The sequence below is a fragment of the Coturnix japonica genome, chromosome 2 (genome assembly GCF_054131305.1).
Source record: "Coturnix japonica strain WE chromosome 2, WE-NBRP24, whole genome shotgun sequence".
NCBI classification, from domain to species: domain Eukaryota; kingdom Metazoa; phylum Chordata; class Aves; order Galliformes; family Phasianidae; genus Coturnix; species Coturnix japonica.
Genome location: NC_140664.1, coordinates 103,679,251 through 103,691,880, shown reverse-complemented (window position 1 = coordinate 103,691,880; position 12,630 = coordinate 103,679,251). Strand labels below are relative to the sequence as shown.

Here is a 12,630-nt window from a genome sequence, read left to right as displayed (position 1 = left end):
AGTGGCAAAGATTCTTACACTTCACAATGTTTGTGAAGTTGGTATAATCAAAGTTCTACGTTTTTTGTTTATCTATTTATTTATTTTAAATGCATACTTCCTCAAAAACTTTGGGCAAGCTCCTTACCTGGCTTAGTAATCACTTTGGTTTGGGAACCAGCTTTCCTAAAGGGGTGGAGTGACCTGAGATTTCTCTATCCAGACTGATGCTGTTCAGCCTGCTCCTGAAAGAGATGGAGAACAAGACAGAGAAGCCTCCTGGTGATTCCTCATCAGGGAGGGTAACTGAGGTGAGAGTATACTGGGTGCCTCACAATGCAACATGATGCAGGGTGACCCAGAAGCTATGGTTCAGTGTTGGTAAATGTAGAATAGCGCAGAGTAGGAAAAGATCCTAACCCAAAATACACAGTGACAGAACCTAAGTTATCACTTGGGAAGAAACCTTGTGTTACAACAACTGTGCAAAAATGTATGCTGAATTTGCAGGAGGTATAAGGAAAATAAAAAAGAACTGCTGGATGGGAAAGTACTCTTGAACAAAACTGAAATATCTTTACGCTACAGTATAAGTGCACGTTGTTCTTGAATATTGCATCTTTACTCCTTCATCTCACAGGGATGCTGGAGATGCAGAGAAAATACAGAAAACATTGGTAAGAGATGTGGATGTCTCTTGTATGGAGAACAGCTAAACACTTGGGGGATTTCAACCTCCTTGTCTGAGCAGGAAGAAAATGAAGGGCTGTAAACTCTCAAGTGGCAAGGAGAAAACAAATGGAAAACGGCTACTCACTGTCCTATACCGCAGGATCCAGGCAGCCTCAGGTGGATGGTTAGGTGACAAGTTTAAAACAGGTGACAAGTTTGAAACAAGAAAAACGGTCTTCCTATAGCTGTGAAATTGCCCTGGGATACTGTAGATGCCAAAAGTTCACATGCTGACAATGGTGTTTGGACATATTCCTTAAAGAACACTCTCTTGGTGACAATTGTATACAAAAATGAAGAGATTGCTGGGAGCTGGGAAGGCCCAGGGGTTGGGACTCTGTTGGCTCTTATCAGAGAAGGAAAAAGTGTAAATTATGAGTATAGATAGGGCAACTGACATCCTTAGCCTCTGTGCCTGTCCTGCTTTGCTGTTACGGTGTAATTACACTCATCTTGTGATAAGTATTGCATATGCGTATTAAAAAAAAACACAACAACCAACCAAACAAAAAAAGCAGTTGCTGTCCTTAAAAATCAGTCTGAGTTTTTGTGAAAAGAATTCAGAGAGTGTCCTTGCAGAAAAGAGGCAGAAGAATTTTAAACAAAAGATGGGCTTAAAGAAAATATATACTGGGTGAACTCCTAATTTGCAAAGGTATTCTGTTACTCTCAGAGGGTCTTCTTGTCTTAATGCCTACACAAAGTATGTTAGCATTCCACCAACATGTGAATATCTGTGATGTTGAAGTCTGGCAATAATCTCTAAATAGTGTTCATCTTTGTATCCAGGCACTTGCTGTAGCTTTTCAGAGGGACTGAAATGCAGCTGACCTGAATAAAACCTGTGTATTGAAACACCTGATCTTCTTTTCATTGAGGGTACTGTAATATGTGCAGTGTATGTGCTTAATATGTTGCTTTCTAGTTGGCTCTCCATGTAATGCTGGATTGCAGCAGACTGCTCTGTGTCACACCTGATGACTAAACCTGTCTCACCCACACCACAGGAAAGCGCTGGTGCGCTGAGATTTCTTAGACTGAAGCTTTAGGTTGTCCTCAGGTTTCAAATCTCCTATGCGCTTTTTTTTTTGTTTGTTTTTAATGTGGCCTCTAACTCAAGAGATACAAGCACAAAAGGATTCCAGGCAACAATTAATCAGATAAGTATTTATTTATTTAACTCAACCTATAGAATTTTGCTGGCAATAGTTTCTTCAGAGTTAAAGCTTCACTGAGCAAAAGGCTGTCTTTTAAAGACTGTTTTCTTTTTTTTTTTTCAGGCATCCACACTGAAACTGTCTGGATTTCATTGGACATGGTAAGAATTTTTCTGTTAATTACACAAGAAAAAAAAAAGCAACAAAAAAACAAGAGCTGTCTGTGGTGTTTACCTCCTGATATGTTCAAAGTGGAAGCACAGCTTTGGAAACTAGATGCATTTGATTTATGCTGTGCGTTATAAAACAGAAGGGAAAGAAATAACCAAAGCAAACGAACATTGCAGGCATGTGGGATGGTGTTTACTACTGCATTCCCTAGGAGCAGGTTAGAGTTGGCTATAAACAGGGGATGAGGGCCCAGGAGAAATTGTGGAACTTCTGTCTGCATGATGGCAATAAAGTTAAAAAAAACCCACAATGCAACAACTATATATAATATCAGCTCTTTAAATGGTTTTAGTGAGGATATATTTACATACTCGATTTAAATACTTGTAAAGGTTGTACAGCAGACCCATAGTTAGCAGAGTATGGACAGAAGCAAGACAAAGCCTGAGGAAGATGCATTGTGCTGTGAAGGGAAAAGCCTTGTAATATTTCTAGAAATTGAAACATCAATAGATCTAAATGTTGCTGAAATATGAAGTAGTTCAATCTCATTGAAGCTAAGGCTTTAGTCTTGCTGGCACAGCTGTGTTAGAAAGGGATTTATTATATTTTTGTCATCATTGCTATGCTAGCGAAAGCCCTAATGTCTGTGAAGTTACACTAGAAGGGAAAAAAAGGGGGATTTTTTTCTCAGGCGACTTAATTTGCTCATGGAAATGATGTAAAACTGTACCTGCGAAAGGCTTTTCTTTTTTTCCACTGTAAATTGTCTACGCTTGCATAACTGTATCAATAAACCATTGCAAGAGTCTACGAGGACTTGCTGAAAAGAAATAATCTATCTGAAGCAAAAGATAACAAACAGCTCTTAGTATAAAATGGCTAATTCATATAACTGGAAACGGTATGTTATAAGTAAATACCAGATCCAGGGATTCCACAAGTGTTTTTTGTTTTGTTTTTAACCATTTATCTCACTTTTTGCCTAAAGTTTAGGCTGAGAAAAATTCAAGGTAGCATCATGCAGATGTTTTTTCCTTCTTGGGCTTTTATTGTTTGTGAGGATAGTACTGGTGGGGATTCAGATGGAGAGTCCTAGGCAGCCTTGCTTCCAGGCCATGAGGAATAGCAACCACTTTTTTGGGTATCACTGTGAGAGTCTCCTTTTGAAGTCTGCTTCCCACATCTGTATACTGGGCTTGAAGCCAGGCCTCTCTTCTGTAAAGAAACCTTGCTAAAATTTCTCAGTTTGTGCCCCTTTATGGAGAGAAAGAGTCTGTGGGTGCAGGAGAGACAGAGAAAGTTGTATGTGTCAAGTATACTGAGAGAGCATAGTGTAAAAGTCTTTCAGTTTCATATATCTGGGGACTAAGGGAGATCAAGGATGACAAAAGTTTTATATTAATAAGCACTGATTTTGCCATCCCAATCTCCCACTTCAAAATCCTCCTCTCCCTCTCCAAAGCACATCCATTTTTAGACAACTGTTTATGTTTGAGTCCTTTGAACTAGGAGAAGTACTTGAAATAAATGCATTTATAAGTATGCCTTCTGCCAGCCTCTGTCTTGTCTGCATATGGACACTTTAAAGAGTTAAAGAATATGTCTTACATATCTCAGAAATATGCTAAGTTCACAGTGGTGGCACCTGATACAGCTTTATTCCTCCATCTCCCTTAGAGTACAGTGGAAGTGCTGCTGAATTATTTGATAAACAATCACCAATTAGTCATTGCATTCCTTACTAATTCAGCAACTGCTCTCCAGAGCCTTCAGGCAGCTTGTATGCCTGATCATGTGCTCCAGGTAGCTCTGAACTGAAGGAGTTTCCTTAATTGTTTCTGCTGTGGTGTCTTTTGAAAAGGTTTTACTGCTCCTTTTAGTAAGCTGGGTGGTGTCCTACAATCTTACCTTTCCCCAGCATGCCATTAACAACACGGGTAACATAATCCCAAAACATTATGCTACATCCTTTCAGTACCTCTGCACAGGTGGGTAGAAACACCTACTTAGCTCATAGAATAGAGATTGGCCCTGCTGAATATGGTGCGCAGGTGCAATGTATCTTCACATCCTCAGTCTTTTCTAGTTTTGAGTACACATTGGTGTCCCAGTGCTCTGCTAGATGACATAAATTAGACCACATCACTTGCTTGTCACAGAGCTGTGGAGGACAGGGAGCCAAATTAGTTTTGCATGCCTATTAGGTGTTGAATGTTCTTGCAAGTACTATTGGACAGCAAGCATGAATGGGAGAAGTTCTCTCTGCTAACCTTTGTTCCTTCTTTTGTCTTACAGGTGCTGGGGGATGGCTGAAATCCACTTCTGAACTATATTCTAGAGGAAGCAGCAGACCTGTGGCTATGGCTCCTTTGCACATAAATGTTATTGTGTGTTTGTTTGACCATGGTAGGCTATTTAATGTATCATAGAAACACATTCTGTATGTCTAGACTCAGCATCAGTACCATCACAGAATCTTTCAGCCAAATGTGTTTTCCCTCATTTGACCCTTAAAAAAAAAAAAGCAAAAAAAAACCTCAGACCTGTGTTTGAAGAAAATGTAATTTCCTGTGAAAAATGTACCCTGCTGTCTTCTTCTGGGGGAAAACGGAACTTTGTTGTATCCATTGTTGTAAGTGAAATACAGTGTACAGCATGCTAAGTAATTGCTCAGTTAAACGTCAGTGTGAATCCAGAAATCCTTAGTAGAGGAAAAAAAATAAATATTTTTATTTTCTCTAAAAGCTTCCCTGTAAAATTATTCCAAAGGTTTTTTTTTTTTCATCAGAGAGCACAGAACAAACAGGTGTGTGCCTCTTCACTTCTCAGCCTGGTGGCAGGACTGATGGGAATTTTGGCCAAGTGCTCTGAAAATGAGTTTCCAAAAGGATGAAACCCTCCTGGTTAACCAAGGATGTGCCTCATCTTTGGTGAGCAGGAAACTTGAGTAATAGATGTTTCTATCTGAAGTCACGAGCTTATGCCTGTATCAGTGCCTCCAAAGGAACTGCAAAGACAACTGATGCAAACCTTCGCCAACCACAAGGCCTGGGCAGGAAGTTGGACAAAGCTGTTCAGCTGAAGTAGTTGTTTTCTTCCCCTTTCACATGCAGTGACATCTTGCATTTTGAAGCATACGTCCTTTTTTTTTTTCTTTAACATTCTATTACCTATGCTTTCCATTTCCATTCTGGTTTGTATAATTTTCTTCTTTCATACTCTTGATTTTCAAACATTGTTTCCTTTTTCTTTTTTTCCAATCTCTCAAATGAGCTGTTTGGTCTTCTATATACATAATTTTCTAGATTTGCATTAAAAACAGTAGAGGAAAGCTGATATGGCAGAATAATATTTGTAGTACAGCGCATCCTCCTGTAAGCAGGCTAAATAGCAAGGCTTTATTCACAAGAAGGTGAGGTAATATTCATTGCTGCAGAGTTCTTAACTGTTCATTCTTAACTTTGGATGCCTGGGTTGCTTTTTATGGAGTGCCTGTTTACTCTTGTATATTTTTATAGAGTAAAAGGCTGGTGTGGAGAATTAGGGTGTTATGTGCAGTAATGTTATAAATAACGCTGGCTCTAAGATTATTTGTATTATATCCACTTGCCAGAATGTGTAACATTAAATATAAAAAAAAAGAACTTAAAAAAAATGTTTTAAAAACTTATACACACACAAATAAAACAGAACAATGGATGGCTCGGATAAGAGATCTAAAGGAAATGCTGGGGAATCTGTTTCTTGGGGAGTATTCCCTACCTAGTTAATAACCCAGGCAGAAGATTGCTTACTCTTCCCACAGCCGCAGATCAAACAGAATATTAAAGCCATAAAGATGCTGGCATAAGGAAGAAGGAGGGTTACTCAGCACCCATCATGCTTAACTGACAGACAAATGGCGAGCACGCTGGGAGCAGAGCTGCCCTCCTCACTGAGCTGGTGACTCCAGGATGGGTGAGATGAAGTGCAGCTGTGGTGGAAAAGGGGAAGCGTATACATAGGATTTGATATTCTTCTCTTTTCACTCCATGTGCTGTATACTTTGGGATGAATACACACACAAATATATTTACCACTATTTCAGTTGGTGTGGTGGTATTTGGTTCAATAGTGAGATGTTCAGTAGCTTAGCATATTGGTGAGCACACAACGTGCAGGCCAAGGACCCATGGGAGAGCTGTTGTAGGTCAATCCACTGACTGTGATGTGGAACAAAGATGCTGAGGTCTCAGCCTCGGCAAGTGCAAGTGAAAGGGAGGCAGACCAGGTCAGGGAAGTTCTGAGTCCTGAGGAAGCACTGCCTGTCTTGTGAGGGCTGTCAGACAGTTTTCAGAGTATGTCTGTGCATGTGATCTTTTTCAGTGCTAAAATTTATTTGGGAAGGTGTAATAACACCAGTACGTCCTTGTGATTTTATAGCATTTTTTATTATGGCTATAGTTTACAATAACCTTGCTGTCATACTGGCCTCTAGGATGGCTTCAGTAGACTCTCTCTCTCTAAGATGATGAAAGTGAAATTGGACCATTTTGTACACGCCAAGTTGTCTTTCCCCCTCTCATTCCTTCTTCTCAAATGGTGATTGTGTCAATGGGATTCTTCTGGCTTGTTCTTTCCCAGCATTCATCCTCAGAGGTACGCTGTGTCTGGGTTGCCTTTCCACAGAATGGAGGGAATAACTATCAGTTGACAAAGCTACCTCTTCCATGCAGCTGAAATCATGGAAGACCGTGCTGTCCTATTTTTTTCCCTGTTCTTTTTGCGTTCCTGATTCCTGTTCTGTATCAAAATCTCGAATCTCTGCATGGCAGCTGTCTGTTGTTTAGCCATTGCTCTACTTGAGCATGGGAATTTAACACCTGAGGGCTTTAAGGCAAGAGGAGTCCTTGAAAGACTCCTAGAAGAGCAGACCATGTTTTGGATACCAGAATAAAATAGAAATGACAGTGATGCTGTATTGATGCATGGCAAATCTATGAAGAGAGCAGGACAGTACCAGCACAAGCAAGGGCCTGGGAGAAGCACTGCTTTAGCTGATGTCTGTGACTCCTCACACACTGCAGAGTGCTCCAGCAGCAAACCTCTGCTAGATTGATGGGTTCAATATGCCAGAGGGCTTTGATTTGTGGCTGGTTCAGTGGTTATCTGAGGCTTGTGTCTCTTCTATAATTCCTGCTAAAACCAGAGGTTCATCTGTGAATCACTTACAGGCACAGTTAACTAATTCAGAGATATGTTTAGGCGCAACATTGCATCTGGACTTGGCAACCAACATGAAATCCTCATTTAAAAACAATAGTAAAGTACTGGAGAGATTATGGCACAATGTAGTCAACCAACATGTATTTTACAATGCGAGCTGACATTTAAGTGATCTCCTGGAGTGGAGACTGAGCTGGAGAATTCATGAGTAATTGCAAACAAAATGCTATGAGTGACCACTCTTCCACAAAGCTGTGGAGGAAAGATTACAGCAACCAGGTCAGAGGCAAAACACTGTTGTGACTGCAGGCTGGGGAGGAGAGGGAAAGTACAGAGGCTAATCTGATAAGGCAGAAAGAGACCTGAAGTTTGGCTTTAGACATCTGCAAATTGACTGAGATTCCTGTTGTTAACCCATTTATTGCTGGTATTGGGAGTGGGCTGGAGTGGTGAAGTAACAAAATCTGAGGCTGAAACAATTATTTAGTCTGCTCTGAAGCAGTACTAACTACAGATAATTTAAAAGAACTGTAAAATTGTCTGAAAAATGGGCAGAGCTGGATAGAGATTAGAGGTGAATAAAGCAAGTGAGTGACTGAGTGAGAGCAGTTGATCCTGCACAATCCAGAGGGGCTGAGTTAGATTTTGCTCAAATTACAGCCATGATCATAACCCAAATGCAGTACTAGGTTGCTTATCTTTCAAGAATAGTAAAATATTGAGTAACTGGGAGAGTATCATCCAGCATTTTGTATGAAGCCATACCTGTGGTCACAGGTAGAGCACAGTCTGCAATTTTGGCCTCAAAAAGAATGGGACTGAAAGAAGGGAATTAGGAAGAGGGTGACAACAATATTCAAGAGCCTGGGAAAACTCCTGACAGAGGATTGACTAAAAATTTTACCTTAGGAGATATAGGAATATGGAAATGGTAGAAGTCTGAAGGATATTAAATATGCTGGAGAGATCAGGAGCATCTTTTCTTCTCTCACCATGGCATAATCTCACTGGGGCAGTAGACGAAACTTCACAGTTGTTCAGAAAGGTACTAACTAGGTCTAATCAGGGAGCTGATAGTAATGTTTTAAGCTTCATGTCATAAACTCAGCTTTAATAAGGTGTTAAGAAGGGGAGAGGATAGCAGCAGGTCTACAAAAGCTGAAATCCTAACAAAAGTGCATCTTCGGAGGGGTTGTTGCTTAGTTACTTCATGCTCCAGTTTTCAGACTTGAATTTTACCTGATTCATCCATCTTCTGAAAACCTGTTTATGTTCTGTAAGGGAAGTTAATAATTCAGTGAACTGTGCTAATTTACCTAAATAAATAAATAAATAAAATCAAGTCTTTGATAGAGATGTCTGGTGCTTGTGCTATTACAGTGTCATTCGGCTACTGTGCAATTTTAACACTTAAAATGCCTTCTCTATTGTAATATTTCATGATTCTGGTTCATGTGATTTGGAGCACAAAGCTGTGCACTTACTTGCTTAATTAGCTGGCCTAAAGCCAATTGTTTAGGTGCATATGAAACAAATGGGGGTGTGTGGATGTTTGTGTGTGCACAGAAATACATTTTTAGGGAAACGCTGTAGGTTATTCTTCAGTAGGATGGAAATAAGAGCAAGGCAGATTATTATTATTTTTTTTCCAGTGTCTTTCATGACCTCCTTCTTTCAGAGCTGTACATAGATGGCTCTTTCCCCATTGGGTCGTAGTTCCCTGCACAGTGTCAGAAGGATGACTGCTGCTTTTGAGAAGCCATTTCTCTAAGCAGATGTATTCATTTTCTCTTCCTTTTACAGATACTTGTCTGCTGTGCTGGGTTCATTCATCCCCTGTGCCATGGCAGTGCATGAGTTAAGTCTTCCTAGAGGCATGCTGCAGCTCTATAGTGAAATGCTTGTTGATGAGAGCACAGAAGATAATGCAAGGCCTTCGATATTTTTGCAATTCTTTGAATACAGATATTAACTAAACATCCAAGTGCCCTTTGTATTGATTTGAAGCGTATGGAGACATGGAACAGCTGATCTCTGAAAAGATCTGTCATACAAAGCCTTCCCTCTGGTTCCATTGCTCTCAGCAGCCCTCAAGAAATTAGCTATATATTCTTAAATAAGACAAACAGAAATTCTGAAGCCTGATTCTTCCCTCGGACAGATTTTTCCCATTTGTTTTATTTTTCTTTTCCTTTTTTTTTTTTCTTAAAGAAACATGAATATATTAATTACATTTTTAAATTTAAATAATGTTAAGGACTCTCTCCAGCTTGTGAAGAGAGAATCGTTCATTTTAGAACAGTATGTTTTTCCAGATAGAGATCAATTACTAAATTATTCATTTTTCCTCCTTTTCCATTTTATTGCATTTCTCATTTCTAGGTGGCTGGAATGATTAATGGGATGTGCTGGGTTAATGCTTCGTGTTTGGGTACTCAAATGACAGAAGCATCTCTGTGCAAAGCTTTTAGTGTGGAGGCAGGATTGGAAGATATTCTGAGGGCAGCTGATTGGCCATGGCACTTCCACTTCTTTCAATTTAGTCATAAATCAATTGTGAATGATTTTCCCACAGTAATTTTTCATATAGTTCGAACCTGGGTAATGAACATCCTTGTCCTGGAGTGAAACTGTGATTTTTCTAGATCTTGTTGTAGATGTGATCAAGATTTATGAAGGATGACGATGTAAATCCATTACATTTTCCTCTCTCATTTTCTTCTCCACCTCTTCTCTTTACCTGTTTCCCTCCTTCCCTCCTTCCCTCCTTCCCTTTTTCCTTCCCCATACCTCATAACCTAAGGAGTTTTAAAATGTCCACTACAGTACAGCTATCACATTGCAGTTGGCTCTTACTGCAAGAACAGTCATTTGTCAGTGACATAGCAGGAAACAGCAATAACCTAAATAAATGTAAGATGGTTCAGATCAAATAACAGTAGGATGTAAGCAACTTCCTACAGTTCTGAACATTTTTTTTTCTTTTAATCTATTGCGATTTCTTTTAATGTTGCTTGATATCGAAGTACAGTTCTGCTTGAAAAAGAACTTTGTAGAAATGACATTGCGGAGTCTTGTGTTCATTTTGTCTCCTCCTCAGTTTCTGTATCAAATGTTCACAGCTTGAAAGTAAAAGAATACTGTTGTTTTGTTCCTGGCAGTCCCCAGATCTCTTTCCTGTACTCTTACATTCAAGGTGGAGCCATTTCTGCCCTTTGTTCTCTACGTACCTTTGTCATCAACTGAAGTAAAGCTTCCAGTACTGAGCCCGCTAATGGTGCCCTTTGCTCTAGCACAGCAAACCCACTTGACTGTCACATTGGAATGCTGCATTTATGTATTGTGTAATATTCTGTGGTACTGTATTTCTGTCTTGCTTGGTTGGTAGATGTAACATTGAATTGTGATTTATTAAACCTGGGACAGAGCACTTCTGTATTACAAGGTCCAGCTAGGTCTCTCAGAGATATCTCACAAATCATATGTTAATAAGAACCTTTGTTTTTCATCCAGTGATAAATACATGCACACACAAAAAAAGTCGTTTGGCTACAGTCTGCCTGAAATTAAGTTGCAGATTTTATCTGGCCCTTGGGCAAGGAATTCCTTGTTCCTGTATTAGACAGTGTCTAATAGTAGTTGAAAGAGAGATTTTTTGGAAATCATTCTGCAAGTGACTCTGGAGAGACAATGAATGTAAATTCTTGCAGACTTACAAAGACTGCAGTCAGAATATTGAGTGAGACTCAAAAGAGCAGCATAGTGGTTTCTCTGTACATGACAGGCTTCAGAGATTTAGTATTCAAAAGAATGTGGGAAATTGGGTCATTTTTGTACAGTTGAGAAAAGATCTGAGGTTACCAACTCTCTTGTTCTAACCATGGAGGAACTCTGAGTCTGGATTAGAAGGAAATCTGAACAGGATTTTCCTCTGCATTTAACATGAAAATCTAATAAATTATACTTAACTCAGTGGATGAAATTGTGCCAACATTGAAATTGATGTCAAAATTTCCATTTGCTTTTTTGGAAATAGGATGTCACTCTATCAGCATAAAAACAAAGTAGGCTCTTTAAGTCTTAAAGCCAGTTATTTCTGTCAGAATGTACTTATTTTTTTTAAAGTCTCATTTTAAGATTAGCAGTTTAGTTTTCTTGTAAGTATTTTTCTGCCTTACAATAATTACTTTTCAGTAATTATCACTTACTGTGACATCTTCAAAGCCAAAGTTCACAAAGAGATGGAGGTTATTAGGATCAAGTAAATATGTATTCGCTATCTTTCCTGCATGCAGCTTGATTCCCTATTCCTTTTCCCTCCCCCTTTATTTTTGGTAAGTAATACAAGAGGGAGTTGTTGTAACAATTTTATAGTCCTTGAATAGTATTCAGAGTTTATGGGATAGTATTTTATAACTGCATTCTGTAAGCAGTGGTGTCTTTTGGAACAGCCGTGAAATGTTATAGCAGAGATTTCAAAAAGACAAGGTCTTGGCATAGTTTTCTGCAGGGAGAAAAAATGGCTTAGGAATGTTTTTGTGCTTGTTGCATGCCAGAGCAGAGGCTCTGAAGCTGCCTTGTTTTTTTGGCTATTGGATTTGTTGAATCAGGTAGGAATGAATAGATGTAAGAATGACCTGAAACAGATCAGAGTGGAAAACCAGATTGCTCATGCAATGTCTACAGCAGGAGAAAGCACTGGATGTCTCAGTCGACTCATGTTGATTCTGCATTCTTATATTTACCCAGTCTTAGGAACTTCCAGAGAATACAATAGCAATAAATAAATGAAGAGGTAAATAACTAAATAAAAACAAGCAAGCAGTAAACAAAGAAACACATGCAACGTCTCCTGACTTCTCGTTCTCCATGACATGGCTTTGAAGGAAGTCTTCCTTTGTCCTGTATTTCAGTAATCACCTTGTTAGAAATTAGTGCAACCTGTGCTGTTTTTACATGGAGCATGAAGCTAGTATGTAAGTGATAGGCAAGAAATTCTGACTGGGAGGAGGCTGAAAGCAAATCAGGGAGTTAAGGAACATGTAAGATAACATGCATGGCTTCTACTGGTTTATATTCCTAATTATATTTGCCAACAATTTCACCCTTGCAGCATCTCAGTGTGCAAGGTAGACCTGTTTTACCCTGTATGAATGCTTACTAGGTTTGATATTCATTTATTTGCTTTATAAACCTGTTTCTTCAAACAACCTCAGGCCAACACTTTGTGTTAGTGTAGAGTTTGCTCAGGAAAATAAAGTCAGCTTTGGCAAGGAAAAAGAAATCTAATAGCGTAATAGCCATGGAAGTTAAAATGTATAAATTGATGGTTCACATAAAGATTATAAGACATTTTGGTTGCAGGCTGTTAACCATGCTACCA

At 39.2% G+C, this 12,630-nt stretch overlaps 1 protein-coding gene and 1 long non-coding RNA gene across 13 annotated transcripts in view; both read left to right on the top strand.

The window, feature by feature from the left end:
• Positions 1–4,786, top strand: part of LOC146762100 (uncharacterized) — a 38,487-nt gene extending 33,701 nt beyond the window's left edge. The window contains exons 2-3 of the long non-coding RNA XR_014942949.1: positions 1,992–2,029; positions 4,338–4,786. This is a non-coding gene — a long non-coding RNA (uncharacterized LOC146762100). The remainder of the gene's footprint in view (positions 1–1,991; positions 2,030–4,337) is intronic.
• RBMS3 (RNA binding motif single stranded interacting protein 3) overlaps positions 1–12,630 on the top strand; it is a 682,345-nt gene that overhangs the window by 35,927 nt on the left and 633,788 nt on the right. The window lies entirely within an intron of this gene.